This window comes from Talpa occidentalis, unplaced genomic scaffold (genome assembly GCF_014898055.3).
Source record: "Talpa occidentalis isolate TD23 unplaced genomic scaffold, MPIMG_talOcc4v2.1 talOcc4.9, whole genome shotgun sequence".
Classification (NCBI taxonomy): Eukaryota; Metazoa; Chordata; class Mammalia; order Eulipotyphla; family Talpidae; genus Talpa; species Talpa occidentalis.
The window spans coordinates 86,610,285-86,635,586 of NW_023605305.1; the positions used below are offsets into that span (position 1 = coordinate 86,610,285).

The following is a 25,302-nucleotide window of genomic DNA, read 5'->3' on the forward strand; positions in this document are numbered from 1 at the left end:
ACACCTCAAGGAGAAATCCTGGAGTTGTAGGAATAAATAATTATTCCTCTTTACTCCCAGCCCATGAGAGTTGATTCAGTTACTTTCAATAGTTTCTCCATCAGCACAGGATTCTCAATTTTGGTTTCTAGCTGACTATTCTGGCCATATTGAGTGTACAATATTAAGTATGAGGACCCTACAGATCTAATATCAGACTATTATGTTTTTATTAGGTATAACAAAAGATAGGGTAGTTGTGATGAACTGATCAATGCCAGCCTTAAAAACTCTTAGGTAATTTCCACTTATTTAATATACTTCTATACAAAAGCATTTAAATTGTTATAAGATTGCTCAGGATCTTAAAACATATACATTTTTGTACATGTATAATAATTTTCTATATTACTATATAAAATATTATCTAATATGTTAATGTTTATTTAAAATACCTGTTATTATTTTACTAAAAAGAGTAATATACATAGTAGGACTAATAAAAATAATAGTAACAACAGTAAGATTTAATATTAACAGGCATTTACCTGTATATTTACATGCTTCTAATTTTATTTAATGGCATTGACATAAAATAATAATGTGTCACTTATGTGATATTATTACTCACTCATTCAGTCAAGGTAGATGAACTACCAAAACATGCAACCATATGAGTTCTGAGACTTAGGAAATAAATGCTTATCTGCATTTGCCCAAGGCTCCAAGGTGAGCCTTCCCTTTTGTGAACTCACCTCGCAAGTTCTTGGAGCATCTTGCAGTTATTCAACAAAGAGACAGGTCATGGACACAGGAGCATGGGGCAGGACATAGCAGAATGAGCTCAAAATATGATCATCATCACTTCCATTCATAGTCTGTGAAACAGAAGATAGTCATAACTACTTCTTTCCCAAGGATAGCAGGAGGAAAGTGAAATATTTTTGGTGAACACATGATAGTCTCTGCCAGGTTCATACATATCAGGGAATAAAATAAGAATTAGAAAATGATATAAGCTTTCCCAACCAAACAAGTAATTGAGATTCAAGGCATTATTTAGAGTTGGGTGTGATATTTCCAGCACGAAGTAACTGTAAGTAATCCTATAATGGGAAAAGAAAAAGTGAATAAATGTATGAATCAACTGATTGCAGACACTCATCAACATGCTGGAACGAAGTGTAAGACCTTGGAAGAGACAAAAAAAAAGTGAAGTTAGCCTACAATCACTTTGGCTTTCTGGGGTCACTTTCCAGACCATAGTATAAGGATAAGGCAACCAAGCAGAACATAGAAAATTACTCAGTTCACTAGACAGAGATTGGAGTTTGAGGAGTTCGAAGCAGCTGATATTTGTGATCAGAGCACCAAAGAACAGAGACCTATGCAGAGAAAAAGCATAAATCTACAAGACTCCCTTTGTGCCTGTTGTTGAATGCTAAACTATGTGTATCTTGAATGACTCTCCACTGCTGGGCAAAAAAGAACTGAAAAGCTATAAACTAAAACATTATCATATTTCAGTTAGGCCTGGGAGAATTTAAGTTCCAAACTGCCAAGAGAGGAAGTCTCTGTTGAACATTCAAGTCATTATGCAAAAAGTACAGAAGATCAAGACTTTTTGGTGGGGCCAAGTCAGCACTAAAGATCTGCTCTAATGAAGCAAATAAACAAGTTTTTAAAGGATTCAGATGTTTTGCAGTAACTTATTGTCAGATGGAGTGCATTAATCAATGAAGAAAACAAGAAAATACAGTTCTCAACATTGTAATATTCACAATTTCCACCATTTCCTATAAAAGAATGATGTGAAGAAGTGGGGAGCAAATGAGCTTTAGCCAGGAGGAAAATCAGTCAATAGAACAGACCCAGAAATGACTGAGATGGGGCCTCCCTGCTGGCGCAAAGGGTTAAGACACAACCTATGAAGCGATTCCGCTGCCACTGTTGTACAAGTTCGATCACCAGCCAGGGAGCTGCCCACATGGTGCAGCAGACCTCTCCTGGCTCACCCATTGCTCCCCTCAGCAGTGTATTTCAGTGGATCTGCCTGTTCTGTTCCCCACTCTCTCTGGTGAGTCCTCTCACCCCCCACTCCTCTGGCCTGTACCCCAGTTTTTGTATGCATAAATAAATAAATATTTAAAAAATAGAAATCACTGAGATGGTATAATCAGCCAACAATTTATAATAACCAAGTATATAAAAGAAAAGATGAACAGAATGAGGAGATGAATGGAAGCCAAAAAGTAGAACCTAATGGAATTTCTGAAACTGAAACATTCATTAATGAGTGGATGGGATTGATAAATTTGGATACTTAACAACAACAACAAAAGACCAGAAAACTTTGAATCTATATTGAATCTATACCAATGCTGGTTCAAAAAAAAAAAAAAAAAAAAAAGAAAGAAATAGAGAGCTATGATACATTTTGTTAGCATCAAGAAAACTGTGAACTTGACAAGTTATGTGCAAAAATATATGAATTTCATGATGAGATAAAAATGTGATTGTATTCCATTATATAAGATCTATTGATAGCATTTTGACATATTTTTAAAAGTATCATGTATCTCCTTTTGCATATAATTTATCCAATTTATATTATCATATTAAGAGTGATAATATAAGGGGTATTATGTAGTAGGCTATATTCACAATTCATAAATTGTTCCATATGATAGAGAGGGCATTACTAATTTTTCCTTCTTCTGAATGGCATCTTCATCCTAATAGTCAGTTGCCCAAAAAATGTGAATCATTCTTGACTTACTACTTTCATTCCTGAGTTCTGAGTCACATAATTCTATCACCAAGTTTGGTAATTTTCCTCCTTAAAATCTCTCCAATTTTGCTCCCAAACTATAATGTTCAGAATTGCTCAAAAGAGGTAAAAGTTGGTTTATTTGACTCAGCTTTCCTTTTCTAGGTAGCACTCTGAAGATTGACCAATATTAGTACAAGTTTGGTCATGGAAACCTTACTTCAATCCCTTCAGTGGCTCACCATTAGTCCAAATATGAAACATAGTCTCTTTTTTTGAATTCCCTTGCTCTTGGAAGCATGCATTTTTTTAGATCAACACTCTGGAGTGTATCATCTATGTTTTCTTCTATGAATTTTAGGGTTTCATGACATATCAAGTCTTTAATCCATCTGGAATTAATTTTTGGGTGTAGCATTAAATCTAGTTCCTTTCTTTCTTCCTCTCTCCCTCTTTCTCTTCCCCTCTCCCTTCTTTTCTTCCTTCCTTTTTTTTTTTCCACATGGCTTTCCAGGTTTCACTACACCATTTGTTCAAGAGCCTTTCATTCCTTTATTGTGTGGCCTTAGCTCCTTTGTCATAAATAAACTACATACATATATGATTTATTTCTGGGCTTTCAATTCTATTTCATTGGTCATTTTTTTTCCCTCCAGTACCAAACAATCCTGACAGTCAACACTTTGTAGTATAACATGAAGTCAGGATGCATAATAACTTCATTTTCCTCTTTTCTCTCTGAAGTGCTTTGGCTACTTGGGGTTGTTACATACAAATTTTAGAATTGATTTTTCTATATCCTACAAAAACATCAATGGTATTTTGCTGAATACTTAAATCACCAAACTGAAAGTCAATAGAAGGAAGGAAATAATAAACATTAGATTAGAAGTAATGAAATAGAAAAAAAAAATGATAAAAAGATCAAGGGAACCAAAAACCAGTTCTTTGAAAATTGATAAACCCTTGGCTAAGCTCACTAAGAAAAAAAAAAAACATTAAAAAACTCTAATAAAAATAACAGGCAAAATTATAATGAATACCACAGAAATATAGAACAGTCATACAGAAAAAAATCAGACAACTTAGAAGAAAAAAAATGAGGAATATTCAGAGGTATATAATTTTCTAAGCCTGAATCAGTAAGAAATAGAAATAGAAAATTGAAATGGGAATCAAAAGTTTCCCCAATAACAAAAGCTCAGGACCAAATGGCTTTTCCAAAATATTCTACCAAATGATTAAAGAAGATCCTTCTTAAGCTCTTCTGAACAAAAGACTGGAGGGGGAAGCATCCAAACACATTTTGCAAGGCCAACACTATCCTGATCCCAAAACCAGAGAGAACGGCACACCAAAAAAGAGAAATATAGATCAAAACCTCTGATGAACATTTATGCAAAAATCCACAACAAAATCCTGGCAAATCAAATCAAGCAGTACATTTTAAAAATCATACATCATGACCAACTGGGATTCATTCCAGAAATGCAAGTACGATAAATATTTGCAAATAAATTAATGTAACACACCAAATCAACAAAAAGAAATAAAAATCACATGATTATGTCAGTACTGAAAAAAATATTTGAAAAGATCCAAAATCCAATAATTATATGAACTCAATAAATTAAGAATAGAAGGAACATATCTCAACATAATAGCGGCCATATATAAGAAACCAACAGTTAACATCATACTTAGTGGCAAAAACTTGAAAGTTTTTCCCTTCTGATCAGGAACAAAACAAAAATGTCCACTTTCACCACTACTGTTCAACATAGTATTGGAAGTCCTAGCCAAAGTAATTAGGTTTAAAAAGTATATGAAATGAATCCAAATTGTAAAATAAGTAAAACTGTCACAATTTGCAGATGACCTCATAATACACATACACACACGTAACCCTAAAATCCTCACAAAAATATTAGAAATAATAAATACAGTAAAATGGCAGGGTACAAATCAATAAACAAAAATCTATTGCATTTCTATACAAAAGTAATAAATTATAACAAAGAAAAATTAAGAAAACAATCCCATTTTTAATCATGTGAAAGATGCTAAAATACCTTGGAGTACATTTAACAAGTGAGGTGACTTATTGAAAACTATAAGACATTATTAAAAGAAATAGAAGAATATACAAAGAAATGGAAATCTATTCCATGTTCATGAATTGTAGGAACATTATTTTTTAAATTTTATTTTATTAAAATATTTGTTATTTTTTACTGTCATAACATAGATTTACAATAATGAATGTGATTTAGAGAGATATGTTCTCACATTTTCAGATATATGTTACATAACACATCCACATTATGAAATCCTCCATAATCCTCCACCAAAGTCCTTAAGAACTCCTCCTCACTTTGCTCCCCATCTTCTAACTGTCCACTCTGGTAACCATAATTCTATAGTGATATTTCTAGGGTTTGTGTTGATTTAGTTTTGCCTGCTCCCTTACTTATATTTATTTATATTTATTTCACTGATATTTGAGTGAAATCTTCTGATATTTGTTTTTCTCCTGATTTATTCTGTTTAGCACAATCCCTTCTAGTCCTATCCATATTACAGCAAATAGCAAGATTTCATCCTTTTTTATAGCTCAATAGTACTCCATCATGTATATATACACTATACACTATGTTTTCTTTTATTTTTAAAAGATTTACTTTTTATTTATTTATGCATACAAGAACTGGGATGTAGGCCAGAGGTTTGGGGGGTGAGAGAATGCACCAGAGACAGAGTGGTGGGCAGAACAAGCAGATCTACTGATATACACTGCTTAAGGGAGTAATGAGCAAAACAGTAGAGGTCTGCTGCATCATGTGGGTTAGCTCGCTGGCTGGGGATCGAACTCATGCCAAAATGGCTGGCAATAGTTTGATAGTGCTGAGACTTTAACCCCTGCGCCACCAGGAATTATAACCCCTATACTATTTCTTCTAAATATACTCCTCTGTCCTTGAACACTTACATTGTTCTCATAACTTCGGTATTGTAAACAATGCTGCAATAAACATAGGAGTGCATATACTGAATAATTAGTCTTTTGCATTCTCTGGTGCATTCAAGTGGAACTCCTGTGTCATATGATAGATCTATAGATATTTTTAATATTTTGAGAAACCTCCATATTGTTTTTTCATAAGCACTGGACTAGTCTGCATTCCCACCAAAGCAGGATTCCTTTATCTCTACATCATTGCCAAATTTGTTTACATTCTTCTTGAGATGGTCCACTCTCACAGGAGTGAAGTGGTGCTTCATTGTGGTTTTAATTTCCATTTCCTTGATGCTGTGATGATGCACATTTATTTTTTCATGTTTCTGTTGGCCATCTGCATGAATTATTTGGTGAAGTGTCTGTTTACCTCCTGTCCATTTTTAAATTGGGTTATTTGATTCTTTTTGTTGAATTGTATGAGTTTTTTGTAGATCTTGTATATTAGCCCTTTGTTGATGTATGATATGCAAATATTTTTTCTCACTTAGTACAGTGTCTTTTAATAATAATGATTATAGTTTCTCTCACTCTGCATAAGTTTTTTGTTTGATATGGTCCCATTTGTTCATTTTTGCTTTTGTTACCTTTTTTGTTAGAGTCAAGTCAACAAAGACATCCCTGAATCCAGTGTCGTGGAGTGTTCTGCCCTTTTTTCTTCCATGTATTTTATGGTTTTGGTATTAATCCAAGTCTGTAATCAATTTTGTACTAACTTTTGTGTATGACACAGTGAGCTAGTTTCATTCTTCTATATATGGTTACCATTTTTTACAGCACCATTTGTTAAAGAGACTTTCCTTCTTCATTGTAATGTCTTGGTTCCTTTGTAGTAGATTGACTCTCTCTAAAATTTGGCTTAATTCTGGACTCTTAATTGTATTCCATTTCCTGTGTGTCTAATTTTAGGGCAATACAATATTATTTTGATAATGACTTATAGTTTTGTAGTACAGTTTGAAGTCTGAGAGCAATGATGGCTCTGTTTTTCTTTTTTATCAGAATTGATTTGGTTATTGAAGGTCTTTTGTGGTTGCATATAAACTTCAATAATGTTCTATTTTGTTTGATGAATGTCACTGTAATTTTGATAGGAATTGCTTCGAATCTGTATATTGCTTTTTATAAATGACCATTTTAACAATGTCAATGGACAAATAAATATTGTTAAAATGGCCATATTACCTAAAGTAATTTACAGAATGCCTTTTTTTTATAAGGTAAAAATGCATAGCTGTTCTTTGATTGGTCAAGGTCTCTAAAGGCACTAGCTTGAAGTGTATTACTTTATTTATATTGAAAGATACTTTTAAGGTTTGAATAAAACTAGAATCACTAAAACTAGGATCACTTTAATAATCCCATATGTATTGTAAAACTCATTGAAATGAAAATGCTAAAGGCCAAAGGCAGTTGAAGAGGCAGAATATTATTAAAATACAGTAAGTCCTCCCTTAAAGTTGTCAATAGATACTTGGAAACAAGCAAAATGATGTATACTGAACCCAAGCACATTGCCTCATCCCAATGTAGGCTGGGATTTTTTTCCCCACATCAACGTTATAATAAAAAGACTGAATAAAATGATGTTATCTAGGACATGTTGTATAGTGATTCTAGCTTTTCTGGTAGATATGATTCTGGTTTTGAAAACTAACATGCACAGAGTTCCTACAGAGCTATAGTTATTTCCTTCTTTTGGGAGAAAAATCTTTTCGGTATTTTTCCTCTTATTAGTGTTGACAAAATGTAACCCAATTTTTTGACATCAGCAATAGGGAAAACTTATTTCTATTCTCCAAAATATTTTTAAATAACATGCATAAAAGTCTACATATAATCAGAGAAAACAAAACTGCATCTCTTTGTAAATGAAAACACAGCTTGTAGAAACCTTCAGGAATAACAGCAAATTAATTCCATGGTCAGTGTTCCTTTAACAACTATTTCCCTTGGTGACTCCATGATTCCCCTTAATAGTTAGGCAAAATTTTCCCCAGAGTTTAATGAAGATAATTTGCTAATGGATGTTTTGTTTGATTTTTATCCAAAGGCAAAGAAGGACATAATTGATTAGCTTCTTAATGTGAGAAATACCAGATATTTCCTATAAAAAATGATGCTCTCATAGTACAAACAAAGCCATGATTAATGTTTTTGTCAAATCTATAAAAGAAAATGGAGAGGGCACTGCCTAACCCCATCAATGATGTACAAGGATGAGAAATGTGCCTTGGCAGATCATTTGTGCATTTTCCTCAGATATGACTCTAGTTTGTTCTTTTAAGTCTCGAGTTGTAAACAATTGAGTAGGCTATTAACATTTTGATCAATATTTAGTCTTGCCCTTGAAAGCTCCACATTTGTTTAAGTTTTTGTCTTATGCATGTGCCATTTAAAATAAACAGATAATATAACATTTGATTTGATACTATATAATTCTTTAAATATTTTTGGAAAAATAACTTTAGAATAAAATAATTTATAAATGCACAAAGAGGTATAATGGAGTTTCCCTTGTATTTTTCTCTATCTTCTGTTTCACTTCCCAAACTTACCTACTAAAAGTATCTCTTTAATCAAATTGTGAAGAAATATAGGAAATTAAGTATAATATGATATAGATATAACACCTTAGATGTGTTGTTTACTATAACTTCTCATATAATTTTTCATCCTTAATTAACTTTGTCCAGAGAATAAAACTGAGACATAGTAAAAAATAGTGAAAATTTGATCACATAGTAAGTATAGAGTAGAACTTAGATATAAATTGTCTATCTTTAATATTTCTATCCCACACCTGTAAAACTGCTCACCCAATTTTTTTAAGATTTATTTTTATTTATACAAGAACGGGTACAGGCCAGATATGCGGGAGGGTGAGAAAATTCACCAGAGACAGAGTGGGGAACAGAACAGGCAGACAGACTGAAATACACCGCTGAGGGGAGCAGCAGGTGAGAAAGGAGAGGTCTGCCGTACCATGTGGGTATCTCCCTGGCCAGCTGGAAATCGAATCTGTGCTGCAGAGGCTATGGAAAGTTTCACAGCACTGTGCTCAACCCGCTGTGCCACCTGGGAGGCCCTGCTTACCCAATTTGAAGAGGATATCACAATGTAGTGGAAGAAGATTAAAATACATTTTTTCTTAAAAGTCAGTTGGTTAAATGAGATGAATTTTAGAAAAGCAATACCACACTATCATAAAACATAAACCTCATGAACACAACAGACTAAATGGTCATATAGAAGAGAAAAGCAGAGCAGAAACTGCACACTACTAAAGCACCAGACAAATGAGCAACCAAAGGCAGCTTAACACTAGACTTTTATCCAAAAAATAAGAAATTGTCCTCTGGTTGATAATGCATTTTCAAACATCATGAATTATGTAAGATGTGTCTTCAATTTCTAACTCATGGTTTCCAAAAGTGACCACTATGGAACACATATCTTGTAAGATGATTTTAAAAAGCTATGCTAACACAACTTTGGATATAGTGGTCTGTATTCTCTGTCTTACCCCTTTGGAAGCAAGGAATATTAGAGAATCTGTATATTCCTACAAGGGAGAAACCTGTTCAGTGTTGTTTGTGCTACTTTTACTCAAATGCATTTGATACTTGGCCCATTACTGAATTCACACTATTAACTTCCCAGGGCACTATTTTAAGAAGTGGCATCTACTTGATTACAGAAAGATTTGGCTGGAAGAGTAGCAAGTCAATAAAAGAAATAAAGCCTAATGTTTATCTGATGTCATTTCATTCTTATTCTTGCTCTTCACTCTCCAGAAAAAGGCAGAGAAATCTGTGGACACTTTATTAAGAATTCTCACAATTGCTTCCAGACACTAATATATTCAAGAAAATCTGATTACAGGAAGACATTTTCAACTTTCCATTATTCATGCTGCTTGACTTCCTTCATAGTTAAATGGATATAGTCAATCAATTAAATAATCAATCGGCACACATTTTCCTTATTTATCATGCATTCATTAGGACAGATGTGGAATCTGCCTGAAGGAGCTTGCAATTTAATCGAGGCGGCTGGGCATGGATACACTGACAAATTATATAACTATAAGATGTTAAATATACATCATCAGAAATGTCATAAGGCAGGCATGATTAATCGCTGCATAGTGTCCCAGGTGGTTCACACATTGTGAGTTCAGAGGCATGAGGCCACATGGGCGGTGGTGACCAAGGGTGTTGGGCTGTTCCTGGGTTCACATGCTGAAGCTTATGTTTATAGTTGAGTCCAAGCACAGTTTGAAAAATGGTATAATGCTTAAAAGCAAGAAAGCAAGCAGAATAACACATTTGCATTTTTTGAATTGGAAAATACACTAGCTGGCAAGAAGGGAAGAAAAAGAAGTCAGGAAATTAGCCATTCTGCAGAGACCCACAAAGAAGACTTCAGAAGAAAATAGTCAAAGAAATTAAATGAGAGACTAAAACATGTATATTAATTGAACATAGCACTCAATCACTGTTTATTATCTTTTTTCATTCCTAAAATGAAAGACAAAGAAGTCTCTATTTAGATAGGAACTATTTAGATGTATTTAGATTTGTGTAGGGAGTAGAAATTGTTGAGTGAGGCAATTTTAAGTTTTGGTGCAGGGATTTCACGTGAAACTAGCAATTAGAAATTCATACAGTGATGATTCTATCAACCGTAAATTAATTTTGGTGAACAAAACAGCTGGCAGAGAAATAAGATCTTTTAGCTAAATACAATAACACTAATTTCCAAAGTTGGATCTATAAACTATTTTTTGGCATTTCTAAACAATATAATATTTGTTCTTTTGTTTATATCTGAGAGTTGATATATATTTATATATATTATCAAATATATATCATATATCTGTGAAGGGGTTAGTATATAAGATTCTACAATGGATTCATACAAGTCAACAAAAATATAATAACCTGATCAAATGAAGGGAGAAGAGCAAAATAAACACTTCCTCAAGGAAGACATACAGATGACAAAAAGCACATAAAAAAATACTCTTCATTACTTATCATTAGGGAAATACAAATAAAAACTGCCTCACACCTGTGAGAATGGTTCACTATAAAAAGATCAGAAACCATAAGTTTCGGTAAAGGTGAGGAAAAGGCTATGGGTGGGAATGTAGATTGATTTAGCCCCTATGGAAATTATTATGGAGGATTCTCAAATTTAAAAAAAGATATATATAATCCAGCAATTCTACTCATAGGAATCTAGTGGAAGAACACAAAAACACTAATTCATAGAGATAAATGCACTCCTGTGTTTACTGCAACACAATTTACAATAGACAAGTTTTGTAAAGAAATTACATTCTGGGCCTCCCTGGAGGCCTAGGGGTTCAGTATCATAGCAGTTCTATCACTGCTATGTCCTGAGTTCAGTCCCCGGCCAAGGAGCTACCCACATGGTTCAGCAGACCTCTCCTGTCTCACCTACTGCTCCCCTTAGCAGCGTATTTCAGTAGATCTGCCTGTTATACTCCCCACTCTGTCTCTGGTGAATCCTCTCACCCCCTGCACCTCTGGCCTACACCCCAGATCTTCTGTGCAATAATAAATAAAATTTAAATATATATCTATGTGTGTGTGTGTGTGTGTGTGTGAAGATGAAATGGTGTTTAAATGCACAATGGAATACTACTCAGCTACAAAAAAAAATTAATTCTTGCCATTTGCTACAATATGGATGAAATTGGAGGGGATTGTGCCAGAAAAAATAAGTCAGAAGGAGAAAGAGAAATACCAGATGATTTCACTCATATGTGTAATATAAAGAAACATAGATATGGGGAGGACTGTGGATGGTTTGGTGGTGGGTGTATTATGGTAACATACATCTGAAGTGAGTGATCCTATACCTCTAAATCACAAACATTGTTGTAAACTAATGTTATCTCAATAAAAAATAAGTCAGAAATAAAATTAAATAGAATCAAACTTTCATTTTGATTACATACTGAAATGTTAATATGTTTGTGTAAAATAAAATGGAATTTTTTATTTAAAAAAAAAAGAATGGATGAGACAGGATTCTCCTAAGCAAATGTTGTAGTCAGAAATTGGAGACTGAATCAAAATGCTTTCTCATCTGTTAAACTAAATTTGGCTGGTGAGTGAAGTTTTTCTGGATGTGTAAGTGATGTAAATTTATGCAAATACTTTATATCCTGACTTTTCACACCGCTTTTTGTATAATTTCCTTATTGGGCATATTGCAGTTAAAATATTGTTTATACTATAGAGAGAGTCTTAAGATTGCATGAGCTTTGAAATGATGGAAAAGTTTAGCTGGTTTTTGTTTTTATAACTTTAGAAATCTGTCCTATTTCAGATTGTTTTGAAAAGGTGGGTATTTTTTTAAAATAAAATCTATTATTTTAGTGTGATAAAGTTTCTTGGTCATACTTAAGGTGTATGATTTTGGTAATTTTACATCATCTAGCTTATGCCTAATTAATTTTATTTCTAATTTTGACTGGTAGAGATGAAAGTATGTAATACAAAATTCATGGAAATAGCATGCTTGCAGAAAAAAATACAACAGGGAAAGGTAAGAAAACCATAAACCTAAGCATTATTCTATGTTGGAAAATAAACATAAAACCACCTGCTAAGATACTAATTTGAAGATGTTAAAATTATGACAATATCTTAAAAATGTGAAGTGAGAATACATTTTGCTGATTTATTCTGAGTTTGCTTTGTTTTTCCTTTCTTCATAGCACTTTTTCCTTTATACTCATTTCTTGAATTGCAGGTCATTTTTCATTGTACCTTGAATTGTAAGGTTTACAAAAAAAACCTCCCACACAACACAAATATAAAAAGGATACAATTTGTGAAGTTATAAAAGGCATTTTTTACTGTAGTAAAATAAGCAAAGAATAAATAAAACTGAAACCTATTAGTGAGATATGACACAACAAAAGCAAATCTTCCCAGAATGTTCCTTTGTGTCATGAGCCTTTGTCTGAGGTGGGAAGTCTCCTCAAGTGCCCTTCATTATGCTAGGATTCCTTTGTCTTTCCAGTGAGGTGTAAGAGAATATTTCCCAAATATCTAGTAGTGACTTCCTTGTTTCTATATAAATTTATGAAAGAAATACAAATTGGGGAACACTGAAATAAAGTCTAATTCCAAAATAACTTATTTTTAATCTTATCAGTGACTTTCATTAGGCAAACCTTGGTTTCCCTTGGTCCCAAGTCTGCCTCTCCACATCTGTTCCTGTTGCCATAGGGTAGAGGCAGAAGGAGAAGCCAGGAGAGGACAAAGGATAGTAAGAAATTGGAAGGTGAAGTCAGGGTTCAGATCCTATGTGCAAGTTACTTAACTTTCCATACCTGTTTCCACATCCATGAGTGAGGGTAGTGACAGACTTTTCCACATGAAGTCATTACAAAGATTTGTTGAAGTAAATCATCTAATGTGCTCCTTGCAGTGTGGCACATAATAACCTCCATTACAAAGAAAGCATATGCTAAAACTCAACTGAATAGCAAAAGCAGATACCAAAATTATGAGTGACCTAATGAACAGAGGGATGTAATATAGTAGCATTGATTGTGTCATGGTGGGGTCCACACACAAATGAACGAGATATCATTAAACGTCTTAAGAAATCATAGATTTTGGCTTCAGAAGCTATGTGATCCAGAATCGGTATTCTCCCCCTTCAAATTTTATATTACTGTCACAAATGATAATGTGTTTTATAGTCAGTTACAGAGTTTCTTATTGGTTAAAAAAAAACCTCACATGGGCCTCACTAGTTACTATCAAGTGCTGAAAATATAGAAGTTTGAAAATATCCCATTTGAGAGTGAGTCTGCAGGAGTCTCTTAGTAACTGCTGTCATGCATAATATCATCCGATGGAACTTAATATTTTAATTAATACTAGAGGAGGATACAGAAACTCTGGTGCTTAAATTTCTCTGTTCATGAAATTCTATGCTAAACCTTTTATGTTAAATATTTAAGTTCCAAACATTTCAATGCATCTGAAAAAGTATGATGACCTAACTCAGTGTTGTCAGTGAGCTGAGTATACCAGTAGTGATCAATTGGAGGAGAAGGTACAAATAAATTATTCTGTTCACCCCGAACATAAATGCAGCTGACTCTCCTTAGTGACAGAGTATAAATAGATCATGTTATATAAGGCACGTTGAATTTTTTTTAACCTTTCAAAAGAATTAGCATTGCACATAGCATTACTATTTAAGAAATTCCTCCACACAGAACACAATATGTAAAAAATCTACCTCCACTGATGCTCATCAATTCCAAGACAATAACAGATTGAGAATCTGTATTTGAAGGAGTCTTGTTAGATGACGCTACATTGGTATAGGCATAGACACTGCTGAAAATGGGCATCTGGCTAAATGAAATCCCCATTTTTAAAGAGTGTAGTACAAGTCCTTTAGTTACCTGTCATATGCCTATTTTTCCTGACTTAGAATGAAAAGTGGCACACAGAGCAGTTTTACATTTCATATTAGTGAGACATGACAACTTTCCTTTTTTAAATCTTTTTTGAGATTCTGAATTAATTTTTTAAATTTGTTTTCAACACTCAGGTGTATAGATTCTAAATTCAGCAACTGTATATTTCACATCACCTCAAGTCTAGCTATCAGCCACCACCATGCTAAACCCACTGCCTCCTTTCCCTTTGGTATTTATCATTTTCTTGTCAGAGCCTAAGGGTTGGCTTTTGTTTTGATTGTTTTTCCTTGCTATTCCACAAATCAGTGAAAACACATGGTATTAATTTTTCTTCTTTTGACTTATTTTACATAGCATAATCCCCTCAAGGTCCATTCAAGTGTTAATGAAAATGGTATGATTTCATCTTTTACATGGCTGAGTAGTATTCCATTATGTATACATAACACATCTTCTGCATGCATGCATGCCTGACTACATTCTTACTGTATCTAGTAATAGTGACAGTCAAGAGATATTCATCTTTTAGGTTGGCTAAGTCTCAGCTTGCTGAGAAGAAAAACTTTCTGAATCCATGCTTCACCATGATACTGGTGGTTCTGTTATTTCACCAGAATTCATTTTAGTATCTCAAAATTAAAAACAGTGTAATCTTCCTTCATCCCATGTCAATTGACAAGATTGAGGTTTTTGACATGGTCTTTAATCTTAGGCATCCTTGGTGACTGGGCACTATACTGGACATATGAGGACAGGGGGAATTTGTTTTTCATATGAGGCTCTCCCCTGCTTTGCACATGGTCTGTGTGATCAGGCTGCAGTCTCACTCACATGAAAGGATGTGAGATGATTTCCCTGTATCCATAGTGTCTTTGCATCATAATCACTCTGACTAGTATGTTTGCTGTATCTGGGGACTTTGCTGGAGTCCAGGTATTAAATTGTGCTCCGGTAATCTCATTTACCTGGCAGCCTCTCTATGGTAATAGACGAGTGTTAATTGTTAATACAGGGATATTAGAAACTGAAATAGTTACATTTTCTCACCTGAAGCACATTATATTAATACTGGCAAGTGTCTGGACATATTTTAACTTCATAATATTTCTGCCAGAGAATGAATTGGATGATGCTTTGGAGAACATAAAGCTAAAATGGGGGCAGGGGAAAAGAGTCAGAGAATAGAGAAAGTCTCATTTTATTATAAAATCTGGGCTGACTGGTCATATAATTAGCTAACTAATTAGGAAAAATAATTAGCAACTTAAGACTTTCACTTTATCATCTGCACATTGGAGACTTCAGTTCCCTGGAACTATTTCTCAAGAATATTCAATTCCAAAGAAAAGTATACTAAACAAATTCTGAGGATTATAAAATAACATCTTGTAGAAAATATTAGCACCCAACTATTTGCTTTAAAAGAAAAGTCAACAATAAAGTTAATTATATTACAATCAGAAATAAGTTGGATACTGAAGAAATATAAATGCACTTATTTGTATAATAAAAATGACAGGGGATGAGAAAATACAGTTGGAATCTGTCAATACATTTTTTGTAAATAATTGTTTTACTAAATTGGTTCTTAACAAGAGCATGATAAGAAAATACTCAACTTTTCTGATTGCCAAAGAGTTAATTTTGTCATTGAAAAAGCTTATGTTTTCTTTTATTCAAGAATAAAAGAGGGGAAAAAGGACAACTGAAAGAAAAATGGATTACTGTTTAAGAGTAAACTGAACACAGTTTTGACCTAGTAATGTAAGAATTCATTACAAAAATAAATTTCAAAACTACAGGACAATAGAAACATGAATTTTAGAAAAAAAATTTCCAGTTTCTTTTACAATCTTTATTTTAATGACCACTACTAAAATTAACCTGAGAATAAACAGATTAATGAAATAAATGATATTTCTATGTGTTTTTTCCCTCAACTTTCAGCTGCCACAACACTTAACAATTCTGCACTCACTAGAAATATTGCCAATTCATCTGGTCCCCTTCCTTGCCTTTAACCAACTTAAACTATTTCATTGCTGGATATAAGTCTGAACAAAAACATCAGAGAAAGGTGGAAAATATTTAGAATAGATGGCTCAGTTTATTCTTCTGAAACTATATACATGATGGAAACCAGCCCAGAATGGTTCTATGCTTTACCTGAGGCCAGATACCTGAATTAGCGGCAGAAACAGGGGAAAAACCCAAGTCTCCTGACACTGTTTCTTGTCTCCTTTCCATACACTATGCTGCCAATTCTCAAAATTTAAAAATATTCATCAATAAATTCTCTTGTGAATTCATCTGTGATTCTGCTGGAAGTTAGAAGACCATATAGTGTGATTTCTAAGGGAACAGTGAAAATGCATGCCAATGAAAATTTCTTTTTCTTAATATTTCTATTTTATATATGTTTAAACACAGGATCATTAAATATCCATCAAATATCCATAAAGAAGTAGACAGAATAGTCGGGTTTTATGGTAGCTCCCTTTTTAGTAGACTGAGGAACATCCAGACAGCTTTCCAAAGGACATAAAAACATTGATCCAAAAGACCACCTGTACACCTATGTTTACTACAGCACTATTTAAATAGGTAATACCTGGAAACAACTCAAATGCCCAAAAACAGATGACTAGATCAAGAAGATGTGGTATATATATATATATATATATATATATATATATATACACAACGGAATATTATTCAGCAATCAAAAAAGATAAACTCATGCCATTCACAGCAACGTGGATGGAGCTAGAAGGAATTACGCTCAGTGAAATAAGTCGGAAGGAAAAAGAAAAATATCAGATGGTTTCACTTATAGCAGGAATATAGGGGAACCAAATAAGATATCAGTTTTAAAAAATAATAACAGTACAAAATGCAACAAAGCAAAAACAGACAATTATAAATCAGACACATACTGCAGAGGAGGTGGAGGGAGAGGGATCAGAGGGAGGGAGGGAGGAGCACAGGGGACTGAGGTGATGGTGCACGGGTGCATTAGGGAAGGAAACTCTATGGGGACTACACCTGAGGGGGCAGAGGGAAGCAAATATTGTTTAAAAATGAACAATGATATAAAAAATAAAAAAAGTAGAGTAAAAAGTGAAGAGTGCCCTTATCCTCTCCCAAGTCCACTTTTATTATGTTCCTTTCTTAATTAATACATGTTCTTCCAATCTTTTTTCATTGATTTAATGTGCTTATACACAAACACAAGTATGCATGATCTCAGAATAATTTTGGGATTCCACAAGCTAAATATACAAAAAGAGGTAGTTGGAGCACAGAGGTAGTTTATCAGCTCATCTTACTGAAAGTCTAGAAAAATGTAGGCTTCCAGGTTGACTTAATGCACTGCCTCTGGCAATGCTGCCTGTACTTCCTTGTTGAACTCTGCCTCAGTGCATTGAGTTTTTAGAGGGATGGCTCTAGCAGTTCTGGTTGCTTTATTCATATACCATTACATCCTGACAAAGAAAGAGCTGATCCCAGAAACTATGCCAGAAGGGAAAGAATAACTTTCTTGGAAGTTTCCCAAGAAACGTCTTCTAATAGCATATAGGACTTACAGGATCATGTTCCTGAATTAATCACTGGCAAGACAGAGAGTCCTGAGCAGAGCCACTGTTCATGCAGATGCATGGGGTGCATGGAAGAAGTATGAATCCCTGAAGATAATTTGAATTCTGGCAAGAAGAAAAAGGTACACATGGTAAGTTGACAATATACAATGTTCACTGCACACACACAAAGAATTAGTTCTTTCCCTAGATTAGACATAAATACAGATGTACTGATATAAGTATATGGATATAAACATATTTTGGGGCCTCCCTTGTGGTGCCAGGGGTTGAGCACTGCGCTATGAAGCAGTCCACAGCCTCTGCAGCCTGAGTTCGATCCCCAGCCGGCTAGGGAGCAGCCCACATGGCAAAGCAGACCTCTCCTGCCTCGCCCGCTGCTCCTCTCAGCAGTGTGTTTCAGTCAGTCTGTCTTTTCTGTTCCCTACTCTGTCTCTGGTGGATCCTCTCACCCCACCATATTTCTGGCCTGTACCCCAGCTCTTGTATGCATAAATAAATAAATCTTAAAAAAACATATTTTGAACATCTTTCATGTCATGATACAGCTATACCTTATTCTTTTTTTTTTAATTGCAACATAATAGCTTATGGTACAAATATACTACAGTATTTAACCAGTGCCCTAGTAATATGAATCTTTGTATTAATTGTTTCCAAATTTGGATGATGGGGGACAATGTGAGAAAATTTTCAATAACCTTAATCACAAAGCTTAAACCAATCAAAACCACAATCCTAGAGTATCTAAATTTTATAAAACAACTATGTGAAACTACAGTAGGGAGCAGTATTACATGTCTGGCTCTGTAAATTTTACTTGTAACATTCACAGATGATCAAGAAAATTTTGTATACCATATTTCTCTGGTTCTCAGGACCGCAGAAATGAAAATTCTTTAGCAATGACTAAAAAGAAAATGAGAATGGCAAAATACTTTATTCAAAAGTCATAAAGACCCAATTCATATCAGAATGCTTTCCCAGTTATTCATTTCAGATAAAATATGATGAAATTGACTTTGAAACATTTAAAAACTATCTAACTTTCCCAACTAATTTAATGAATAATGTTTAATTTAGTTTTCATTCAATGCAACACCAAAATGTATTTCCCTGAACTGGACTCTTAAGTGCCACAAGATGAGAGAAAGCATTTGTTTTCTTGATTATTGCATTCCCAGGCCCTAGCACAGTGGTCGGCCCTAGAAAAAACAAGGGAGGCAGTCAACCAATGTTTGTTGATTGAATAAAATAATGAATAAAATAAAAAACAGCAAAGAATGGCAAAGGCCATTAATGTTCTCTGCATTGGTTGATAGCATCAAAACAGTTGTATTATAAGGTCAAATATCCTCAGTGCTTTAAGGAAGGACCAAAGTAGTCCTATGAGACATGTAAAAATTAGTATGAGCTGGCAAAGTCTTATTTTGGAAAGAATAGTGACACAAGTGGTCTTTAGGAAGGTGTTTCATGTGTTTCATGGAAATTGAGATGCAGAGACAACTGTAATGCGGGAATCACAGAAACAGGAAAACTATCAAAAAAGACTCTTTCTATCTTTCTCAGAAGCTCAGAGGTACACAGTCCAGCCTTGTGAGTCTTGCCCAATAAAATTCTCTCTCAAATCACACCTCAGTTTCTTGTGCTCTTAACATATCATAACTGTAGTTTCCTTCTACCTTCTTGGGATCCATTGTCCCTTTCCTTATCATAACACTGGTAATTTGGTTCCAAAAACTAACCAATTCACACTTTCTAGATTCTATTTTTAAAATGCCAAGTGAAGTATTTCATTCGCCAAGCTCCTGTTTCCTGTTCAGGCAATAAGTAATTAGCCACCCAATATATACACTGAATCTGGGACAATTTGTAGCTCAGGATCATATAGGATACTGACCTTTCAGGAGGGGTGGAAGCAGTTTCAGTTTTCTGAGAAGACATCATGAGAAAGTGGGCAAACAGAATAGATCTATTACAAACTCACTTATAGATTTTTTTTCAGGTACAAAATCAGTATGTGATTAAAGATAACTCATGATTATTTTTATGATACTGAACTATCATATGGATTCTGGCATGTTTTCCTCCAATTTATTTCCATGCATGTATTACCAAGAGTATACATCATTTCTACTAAAAAAAATAAACAAACAAAATATCAAAAACAGTTACAGGATCTCACTCTCTATTTTTATATACCTCACAGTTCTATTATATTACTCCCTAAAATATTTAATTTCATGACTATGTAAAATTCTCTTAGAAATGGATCACCTATATTTATGTCCTCACAAGTATTACCTGACCTCATACATTCAATAGCACTATGATAAATATCCTTTAATCCTGATATCTCCATGAACTGAGGTTAGGTCCATAAGACAGTCACAGAAACAAAATTTCTGGATAAACTGATGTGAACTTTAAAAAAAAAAAACTATTGAAATAAATTGCTAAACTGCTTTTACAAAAAATTGTGTTGACTTTTATTCTCACTTAATGTACATGGAGCTATCATTTCACTCTCATCAATTATCTCTAGCATGGAGCTAATGACCTTATCTAGTAGAATATTGCTAGAGAGTTCAGAAAGGATTTCTAAATAATGCAAGGGTGAGTTTTCAATGTTTAAAGAATCAAGGTCCCAGACTTTAAAACTCTGTATGTATTAGGAACATACAGACATTCTTTTAAAATTCTAATCCAATAAGATATTAGGTCATATGCCACCAATACATCTCCCAACATTTTTTAATTATTTTATCTTTTAATCTATATTTTCATTCTCAATAAATATTTGACATCTACTGTAAGCCTAGGCTGTGCTAGATACTAGGGACACAAATATGAAGAAAATGTTTTTCTAAATGCCCACAGACATGGATACAAGCTATTACAATGTAATATTATATATAATATAAAAGAATGCATGTGGAGCAGTAGGTGCCAAGAGGAAGAGATGGCTAACTGTTTACAAGAGACAAACAAGGGTGATTTCCAGAAAGTGACATTATTCTAGTATTAACACTGAAATATTATTACAAAGAAAATACAAGCCAGCTAAGCGTGTAGTTGGAGAATAGAAAGAAGAGATACATTAGCCAGACAGTGAAGTGTCTCTGCTATCTCAAGTACTTTGAAATTTATCTTGAAAGCAAGAATGAGCCATTAAAGGTTGGGGCAAATTAGAGGTTGTTGGAACAATCCAGGCAAAGATGAGGAGATGCTGATAATGCTGAAGCCCTGGAGAGCAACGAAGAGACTTGGCGATATTTAGGAGATAAAATCAAAGATATTTATCAACCAATTAGAAGTGGATTTTGTAGAAATGGAGCTGAAGCCTTTTTTTTTTAATTTGGTTTATTAACATAAGTAGATGGTGGTTCTGTGAATATAATTCAGAGCAAGTTAAGGTCAGTTTGGGTTTTATTAAGTTTAAAGTGATTGAAGAATTGGAATTTATGTGAACAAATTTGAAACTTCAGATAAGTGAAAACCTGTGATAAAAAATTTGACAGTCAAAAGTACATAAATAGATTATACATCATATTTGAAAATTGTCAGCTGGGGAGAGTATAAGGCTAAGAAGACTATATTGATGTAAAATGGAACCCTACAAATAATTAATGTTGGTTTAAGCCTTATTCAGGAGAATACAGCTAGTAAAGGAGACAGAATCAGTGTTTATAAAGATTCATTGTTGCTAAAGAAGAAAATAAATCTTCAGAGTGGTCAATTTTGTCAAGCATAGCAAAGAGACCAAGTAAAACAAGGGCTTACATTGCCCAGTACTCTATGTAATTGGGAGTCACTGTTAACCTGAGTCATTTATAGCATTTTTGGGAGAGTTCTAAATTGCAATGTTGTAGAGGAAGTAGAGAATGGTAGGTGAGAATTAGGGGAAATACAGATCCAAGCATTTGAGGGTGAGGTGAGGAATATGATACATAATATTGTCTCTTCCATAGTGGAATGGAGTTATAGGTTAGGAATGTCTCTGATGATAAACAAGGGGTATGGTTAGTGATGAGAAACAGGACAGACTATGGATATACAACAGGTAAAAAATGAGAGCACATTTGGATTCAATATTGCAGTTCTATGTTTCTAATGTTCCATACAGTTGAGATTGTGAGCTCCTATCCTGTATATTTGGTTTCTAAAATGAGTATTCCCAATTTAGGCATACAGGGCCCAGGATTTCAACATGCCAACACAGTCAATATTCCCAAAGTATTTGATGGATCCCATCCTTGTACACTTTGTACATTTTTAAGAACAACCTCTTTCTAAACACAGAGAGGCATTTCAATTTAAAAAAATAAAAATAAAAAACAACCCCCAAATTGTAGAAAGGCATATTATTCAGTTGGATAAAACTGTCTGACTAGATGCATTCTGGAAACCAACTTGTCTGTAATATGTAAGTGGCAAAATATTTTCTTCATGACTTTATTTTCAGGTTCTGGCAGAGTTTCTGGTACATGGTAGTCGTAATAAGAGCATGGGGTTGATGAATTTTCGTGACTCCAGAGTGGGGAGACTAACTGGAACCATGGAAAATGGGTTTATTTCATCCTCCTTTTGTATAATTTAGCAGAGAAGATTAAAATAAATTTAAAGATTATGACCTCATAGTTGGTTTCTAAAAGCAAACTGACACTGGGGAAAACAATCATTTGTATGTTTAATCATTCACCTAGTTCCTCCACTTTTCTATTGGCCCTTCCTCGTCCTACATTTTCTATGATTATGTTTTCTCTCCCAACTTTTCTTCCTTCTTTCCTTGCTAGTGAAATTTTGGCATTTTGGGGGGCTATGTTCATCTGAAGAAAAGTAATAGACTCCTACATGATACTCTTCTGTTGTATTATCTAAAGAACAAATCAGTGTCATCTTTCCAAATTGTAAGTGATATCCTGCTCCCAGATTCTGAAGGCTTCACATTGCTCTCAGGAACAAGTCCAAAATCTTTCAAAGTTTTTAAGTCCATGCTTAATCTGGCCTCACCTACTCCCCATTATCAGATCATCTCTCTCCCTCTCTCTCTTTCCCTCCCTTCTTCTCTCTCTCCATTTTCTACAGTTGCTACACTACAACCCTTCCCAATTAGAGCCCTTGCCAGCAATGACTGAAATACTATTCCCAATTCACTTACCCTTTTCTTAAAACTATCCGCTGCTTCCACACAGATCACAGCTGTTTTCCTGGTTCTACATGTTCAAGACAGGCTACGTTCTCTGTAACAAACATGATATAGATTTCCATGAACTGTTTTCACCTCTGTGTTACATTCTTTTGCCCTATAGAATATAAACTCCACAAGGTCTGGGATTTCATATTTCCATTGGCTGACATAGTGCTTGAATATTATAAGCACACAAAAATATTTTTAAATAGATGAAATGATGAGGGTTGAGTTGAAAACATAAGATCTACTCATAATTAGTATAACTTTAAGTGATTTTTAAGGAAAAGTATCTGGAAGCACACTGCAAAGAAGAAAATTTAAATCTTTCCTGACCTCCTTCACATGGAGGTTTAATGGTCAATAACTTAGGAAAATGATATTTGATTAACTGAATCCTAACTACCTAAAGTTCCCAGTGTTCCCAAGTTAATGATCTTTTAATGTTCAATGTTAATTAAAGAACCAATTTTAACTTTAAAAAAATAGGCATCCATCTCTACTAAATGCAGCACAATTGCAGGTTCTGTCCATGGAGTGTTATATAATCTATTATAAATTTCCAGTATTAAAGATATTATAACTTCACTGTTGTAATACTGGATAGTGATTCTTTCTTTGTTTAATGATTAAAAGTTTTAATCAGCCTTTGGACCCTCAATAAGGATGCCAACAATTGTAAACAATGTTATGATAGCTAAGACAGGAAAACAAACTAATTAAAAGTCACTTTCAATAATAAGAGACGACCAAAGTATTCCCCCCACCCCAAATTTCAATGATCCAGAAATTATTTCTGGAGATCTTATTCCCCCAATAATTTCTGTGGTTGTTGTGGTATAATATACATAACATAGAATTTACTATATTTAGCTCCAATTTTTAAGATTAAATGAAGATGCAATTTACATGGTAGAGACTGGCTAGCTGTGTTCCAAATCCGTTGCTACCTTCTATAACTTCTCCATAAGAGACCACCATGTCAGTTCCTCTGTGCTTTTTCCTCATCTAATGTTTAAATGGGAAGACAGAAAAGCCCAAAAGGGCAATAGACCCCCTACTACGGAAGGCTGGTGTTTCCCTGAATGATCACTTATTGGTGACCTGACACACTGGATGGACTACAATCACTTAAGTGGAGAGCAACATGGACTTTAGATGGTTCACAGTTATAGAGCCGGCATGACCCTGACAAACACAATGTGTTCTCCACTACACATATAAATACTGACTGATAGCTTTTTATCCAGATTTTGAACTAGTGGACACATGGTGGGTACTTTTTCTTTTGTTTGTTTGTTTCCTCTCAATTGACCAGCATCTAAGTCAATGGTTGAAGAGTAGTAGGAAGACAGGCTAGGACAAGTAGCACATACTTTGGGGGTGATGCAATTCTCCACGGAATGCTCAGGGCAGACCTGCATTCATATCAGAATATGATGATGGTTGCTATAACAACAGGGCGGTGGCATTTAATTCTGCTGAACATCTGAAGCACAGGCTGCACCTTCCCCAAATTGAATGCTCTACTTAGAAGTAATTTGCACAGATTCCCTATCCTATACCACTACAATTCCCTGCTGAGTTCCACTCTCTACTATAAAGGGCAAAGGGCCTCAGCTTAGACTTGCCTGTCACCACTGGCTCCCTTTTCAGCTTATCAGGAAGATGAGGGGAATATAGAAGCATTCCGGTGACTGGGGAGAATATAAACCATGAAAGTGACAGGGTATAAACTGCTCTCTGTTAGTGAAAGGCAGGAAGTTCCTTACTTGTTCTGAATCACTATATTTGGATGAATCTGATAGTAAGCTCTGCTAGGAGTGATTTAGAAAACACAACTCTGCTTTCTCTCTTTAAAACAATACTATTAAGAAGACCTGGGGGAGGAGGAGATCTTTAGGTTTGTGAAGCTCACCAAGAATGATCCTTTCCTGAAACAGTAAAAATACCAGGGAGTGATGATGTTCCTCCCTTGTGTAGAACACTTCAGTGCCTTCCCAGAGTAAGAAACATCCAGGTCCAGGAAGGATGAAGGTCTAAATAAGGGGGGGTGCAATTGTATGGGGAATATAACCAAAATGAAATTGCATACATTGTGCAAAGATGAAAAATGATGTAAGAATTATATAAAATAAAATATTAAAAAAAAAAAAAAGGAAACATCCAGGTCCTTAACGAGGCCTGCAGGGTCTGCTCACTTGTACCTATTCATTTCAGGCTGATCTTGCCATTTGTATTCACATAAGCCTTATTTCT

At 34.4% G+C, this 25,302-nt stretch overlaps 1 long non-coding RNA gene across 3 annotated transcripts in view; it reads right to left on the minus strand.

The window, feature by feature from the left end:
- Positions 1 to 740: 740 nt before the first annotated feature.
- Positions 741 to 25,302, minus strand: part of LOC119235604 (uncharacterized) — a 51,449-nt gene continuing 26,887 nt past the window's right edge. For 2 of the 3 annotated variants that reach the window (XR_008550199.1, XR_005122866.2), the window contains 5 exons: positions 23,014 to 23,095; positions 19,753 to 19,784; positions 18,711 to 18,761; positions 17,841 to 17,957; positions 741 to 857 (listed from right to left, as the gene is read on the minus strand). This is a non-coding gene — a long non-coding RNA (uncharacterized LOC119235604). The remainder of the gene's footprint in view (positions 858 to 17,840; positions 17,958 to 18,710; positions 18,762 to 19,752; positions 19,785 to 23,013; positions 23,096 to 25,302) is intronic. The other variant, XR_005122865.2, reaches the window with a different exon arrangement.